General features: G+C 35.4%; 1 protein-coding gene across 1 annotated transcript in view; it reads right to left on the bottom strand.

The window, feature by feature from the left end:
- PCLO (piccolo presynaptic cytomatrix protein) overlaps positions 1-6,000 on the bottom strand; it is a 384,092-nt gene that overhangs the window by 353,038 nt on the left and 25,054 nt on the right. The gene's annotated exons all lie outside the window — the stretch shown is intronic.

The raw sequence follows: 6,000 nt of genomic DNA, 5'->3' as shown, positions 1-6,000 counted from the left end.
CACATGCTCACTTTGTTATAAAGCAGAAGCTAACACACCATTGTAAGGCAATTATACTTCAATAAAGATGTTTTAAAAAAAAAAAATCTGAATCAAAAAGCAAAATGAAAACATTTGTTACATATGGGTGGGAGGTACTTGGGTGTTCATTACATTTGTTTTCAACATGAGTACTGAGTACTTATTTATTTGCCATACTGTCTTTACCTTTCTCTATGTTTGAGGCATTTCACAAATAAGTAACTTTTTAAACATAAAGATATTTGAATCCCAAAACATAATCAAGCAACTGTTACCTATGTTAAGTAACACGACTAAAGGTGAGCTTGAATGTAAGGAAATTCACTCCATTTTGTCCCCTTCCTGATGGAAGGAAATTTCTCCATCAACGTGCCCCTACGCATTCAACCATCTCCCCTACTGCCAATGTCAATTCTGCTATTCTACTATTTATTTTTTTCTCATTTGTTTTCTTCCACAGTCTTAAATGATACCATGTGACCTCATAATCACGCAGTCACATGATGCCATGTGACCTCATAATCACAGGTGCCTCAGACACCTGTTGCCTGTTCCATTTGGTATCCATATCTATAACACAGCTGGTTCTCCTAGTTCTGCATGATTGGGTCTTCATTTCACTATAGCTATGAATGTGGATCTTAGAAGACTTTAGTCCTTATCCCTTCTTCCCTATGCCAAAGATGAAAGCCAGGCAAGATGAAAGAAAATATAATTAAAAGCATAATTCTTTACTTATATTTTATCAATGATTTTTTTCTATAAATTATTATATGAGAGCTATATCCACATTAACCACTTTAAACTACAAACTTCTAGGGCTAGTGTCTGTCATTGTATTCATTGCTCTTATTCTAACAAGTGGCAGAGCCAAAGAAGACGCAAAATGTATTCATCTGTTTCTTTCTTTATTCAAATATTTATTGAGCAACTTCTACTTAGCACATACCACTGAACAAAAGAGACGAAAATCTCTGTCCTCATGGAGACTATATTATAGAAGAATCAGATAAGAAACAGTTTAAAGCATAATGTAATTTCAAGATAATCACAGATATAAGTATCTGATGGTGATACTGTGATGAGTCCCTTTATCCTTTCTTCCTGCAAGTTCTCCCTCAAACCCGCCCCCCCCCCCAACTTCTTTGGATGCATTTGGTCTTATCAGCAAAATTTTAAGTCTCTTTGCCATGTGAACATTGGAGCTTCATGCATAGCTGGCCAGTAGGCTTTTACTCCATCTTTGGACCACTGCAAAATTAGAATACTACCACGGCATATCTAATGTATGAGTTACTTCAATAGTGGGTCACACATACTATACTGTCCTCAATCCAAAAGTCAAATGTTTCCTTGTAGTTTATAAATGTGACTATGTCTCCCAATAAGCAGACAAGGGAGAGTTAGGAAAAGAGGGGTGGAAAACACAGGTCACTGCTTCTTCATAGGGATACAATTCTACTTTTCTCTTAATACACCCTTTTTTCAAACAGACTCCACTGACCCATCTTTTGTCCTTCTCATGACCCCATTTTCTTCACTTTGATAAGCAACACATAAAAGACATCTGATCCCTCAATGTTCCTCCTCACTGTGAGAATACAGGTTAAAATCATTGCCTATAGCTTTCACAATATGAAAAGCTTTTTATCCTCTTAGGATTTTTCAGAAAGAGCCTCTTTTTTAATTCTGGCCAAATCTGTTGAAAACAGAAATGAGTTTTATCTCATAACTTAATCTACTACTGAACACAGCAGCGTTTCCAAGTCCCTGATTGAGCTGAGAACAAAAACAAAAAATCTTTCCTATACATTAAGAAAATGAAAAAGTCCATAGCCCGCCCTGACATTAATATCATGAACCACCATCTACTTTTTCACAATGAACTGAGGGAGAGTTAAGGAGTAGTAATAGCACCTTTGCCCTCTCACTCATCCGAGTTAAAAATCCCATTATATCTTTACTGCATTTTCAGTTATTCCTCAAGTGTGTCTGCATTGCTTGTGAAAGGTAATTCCCCATTCATTCGTTCACATTTCCAAAGCCACTGTCCCTCATTTGGCCCTTGTCATTTCTCAAATACTTCATACCTCCACCAAATATAACCTGTTTAAAACAAACCACCACAGAAGGGGTTGACTCTACTTCTCTTCCAACCTCAATGCCTCTCCAATAACTGTGAAATAAAGTTAATTTTTGCAAGAAATTCAAAATATATAATTTTGTTACTGTTCTCATGTTAGCACTTACATAATTCTGCTACCTCCAGGGCTGTATTTCCCAAAAGACTGTAAGTAACAAATGATAAAGACTTCCTGGTATAGTCTGACATAATTCTGCTACCTCCAGGGCTGTATTTCCCAAAAGACTGTAAGCAACAAACGATAAAGACTTCCTGGTATAGTCTGACCCTTTAATCATTATAGATGTTCACGAATATTTTTTGAGCTGGTTTGAATTAAATAAACTAATTTAAAATGTTTACGCTCTTCAAGCTACAACATTTCTGTGTGTACTCTGTTAATTCCCACTGTTCACCTAGCCTAAATGACAGGCTTCTACCTTCATTTTCTGGTTGCACACCATTCTCCCTATACTATACTTTTGCCCATGGATCATATATCCTCATTTTGATTCGAACTGAAGGAACACCCCATACTTACCCCACCTGCTAACCATACATATTTTCACTGCTTATATTACTGAGACAATTACTGTCTTGTTTAACTTCTAAAATTAAATGTTTATCTCTAACTATGAGCAGAGATGAACCTGAATTTACTACCATCATTGCCTCAGACACCTGCTGCCCGTTCCATTTGGTATCCATATCTATAACACAGCTGGTTCTCCTAGTTCTGCATGATTGGGTCTTCATTTCACTATAGCTATGAATGTGGATCTTAGAAGACTTTAGTCATTATCCTTTCTTCCCTATGCCAAAGAAGTCAGACAATAGCCAAGGCCAAGCCTAATTCAGAAGAAGCCTTTCACCAATATTTCATAAACAACTTCCCAGGTCCCCTGACACAAGTAGCACTCGTTCCTCTAATCATCCACATCCATTTGATAAACAATGGGAGAAATTCAAGAAACAATACCAGGGGAGCCTACAACTGTATCAGTATTTCCAAAGCCACAGTTCCTGATCTGGCCCTCGATGAGTGCTTTTTTCCTTTCTTCCTGCAAGTTCCCCCTCAACTCCCCCCCTCCCAACTTCTTCAGATGCTTTTGGTTTTATCAGTAAAATTTTAAGTCTCTTTGCAATGTTAACACTGGAGCTTACCTTCAGTATACAAGCAGTAAAATGAAAGAATCTGTGTTAGATAAATATGTCATGCCTTAACTATGCATAAATTCTAGATTTTATATAACAAATAAGGAAAAATAGTCATCTTTTCCTTCCCCCACCTATAGCCTTACTTACAGCAAATGAATAAATGGAATTCAAGATCTGGAGACACAACTGTTTAATGAGCTACTCTAATCCAATTAGCTCTACAGAAAGAAGCAAAAAAAAGGCATAAAATTGTTCATTCAGTCTTCTGACAATATGCTACATAAATGGGGGTAAGAGAGTAGTCAGCCAGGATTTCTGCTCATTCTGAGGTCACTGTGTATTCTAATGTGGACCTGCTTATAATTACTAACACAGCTCCCTGTTTAATCCAACTCCCCCAGCTCCCTGTTATGTTATGTATCAGAGCCGAGTCATGTGAAATATAGTAATACAACTTCACTGGCTAAGGCTTTTGCTGGATAATTATAAATGTCTTACTAAATGTTTCAAGGGGTACTACTCGAAAGTTTAATTGTGAATTCCACACAGAGTTTCAATTATTGGTGCCACTCTCAAAAAAGTACTGAAAAATTAGATTCTGATTTTTAAGAGTAAGTCTTTAATAATAATTCAAGATAATTAACTCAATACATCTAACAAATAAGATGAGTTGGCGAACGTTGGGGTTCCAGAATTAAAGTACATTCCTGCTTGGAACTATTCTTAATCTATTCACTTCAAAAGATAATGGAAGCTTCTCAAAACAAAAGTGTCTAGAAGGCATAATGACTAACATCCACCCTTCAATGTGCTCCAAACTGGACATTTTAAACGCAAAATCTACATAAGATTTATAATGGAATCTCTGCTCAACAACATAGCATAGTAGGAGGAATAATGGAACATCTAAAGAACAAACACAATACTAGGAATTTATATTTGCTGGTGTTCATGCCATTCACATTAGCTACTGAATACATTATCTTCAATCATACATTCACCCTGCCCTTGTACTAAAATCTGTTGGGTTCTTACTTCTTGATGCATCACAACTAAACTTTTCTGCAAACCACGATATCTAAATGTACCATTTACTTCATCAAGGCAGTGTTCTCATTCTTTCTTACCTGAGTCATGATTCGAAATCCAATTTGTACTCCTCTTCCATTTACCTAAATGCTTCCTATGCTTTACACGATGACCTCTCTCCTTTACCACTTACTATTCCATTCTCCATTAAGGTCTGCTCCTTCTCAATTATTCCTACTATCGTTTGAACCACAGCATTTAGACTCAAATAGATATTGCTTTATATTTTTTTTTCCAATTATTTCCTCTCTTTTCGTATCCTCACATGGACTCTTAAAAAGAGCAACCACTTCTTATGATTACTCTTACCTCTGTATTAGATACCAAGTAAATTTCAGATATTATTTAATGATGAATTATTCTAAACTTGTTTCCTACTTCTCATCAAATTATCTCTAAGTTATCTATGTATTATTCTTATTCATATTATTTTGAATGCCATAGAGAATATAATTAATATATATCAGATAATAACATATAATATTATAAAGAGAAACCCAAGCTAAAGTTTGATAACAGATTTATGCTTTCTGCTATTCAAGGAATGCCCAACCCACATGACCTCCTCCACAAAGGCAGCTACTAGCTGACAGCAGTTTGGCTGCAGATGGCTCACTGCAGTTGACATCTTTATGCATATTAATGCACAATTTATTTTGGATAAAAACTAGACACTAGCATTCCTCAGAACTGTGATGACATGCTCAGCGACTTGATGAAACAGTTTTATTTAAGACAATCCATCCAGAATTTGAATGGATACCTTCTGAAACTGTGGGGATTACACTTTCTGCGGCATAATTCAGAAACCATTAACAAACCTTGTGAAATGTAACCTAAATTTGCACTTTTTTCTTCATAAAGTATAGTAATGTTCACCAAAGGCTAGAAATATCATTTGTAAATCTTCACAAAATAGGGTCAAATGATTAAAGCACATCTGAATATGCATCAGTACAGTCCAACACAAAAAAATTGCCACTTTAATCAATTTACAAAATAATTACAGTACAAAGACATGAAAATATATTTGTATTTTACTACAGCAACAGAAGATCCCAAATCAGTAAACTGAACTTACATATATATTAACACATCTGACTGCCTCTCACATGGTGAATTCAAACTTTTATATCTCAAATGATTAACACGCCTTGAGCTATCACACAATTTTATAGCCTGCGATCCAATAGTTTCAATTAGGCAATGTTTGTGCAATTATTTAAACAACTTATTGATTGTCCTATTACTTCACTTAAAAGTGAAAAAAATTACATTAGTGAAAAGACTCAAAGGGCTCATAAACTTTGTGAACTCATTATATATGCTGAAATTTAAATATCTTTAATTTGATCAGATAGTAATGGGAATTAAGACAATCACTTGTATGTTAACTTGGAAAGGAAAGAAATGCTTTTAAAAATACATATATGAGGGACTTCCCTGGTGGTCCACTGGTTAAGACTGTGTGCTCCCATTGCACGGAGCTTGTGTAAAAATACAGTTTCATAAGGGATTTTAGCCTCTTTCAGCTTTCTGTGAATGGGAGCCCCCTATAATTTATTCAAATCTTAAATAGTTTTATGTATGTGCATTTTCAAGAATGTATT

The sequence above is a fragment of the Balaenoptera musculus genome, chromosome 9, assembly GCF_009873245.2.
Source record: "Balaenoptera musculus isolate JJ_BM4_2016_0621 chromosome 9, mBalMus1.pri.v3, whole genome shotgun sequence".
NCBI classification, from domain to species: domain Eukaryota; kingdom Metazoa; phylum Chordata; class Mammalia; order Artiodactyla; family Balaenopteridae; genus Balaenoptera; species Balaenoptera musculus.
Note: the sequence above shows the minus strand (reverse complement) of the source record. Positions and strands in the feature narration are given on the sequence as shown.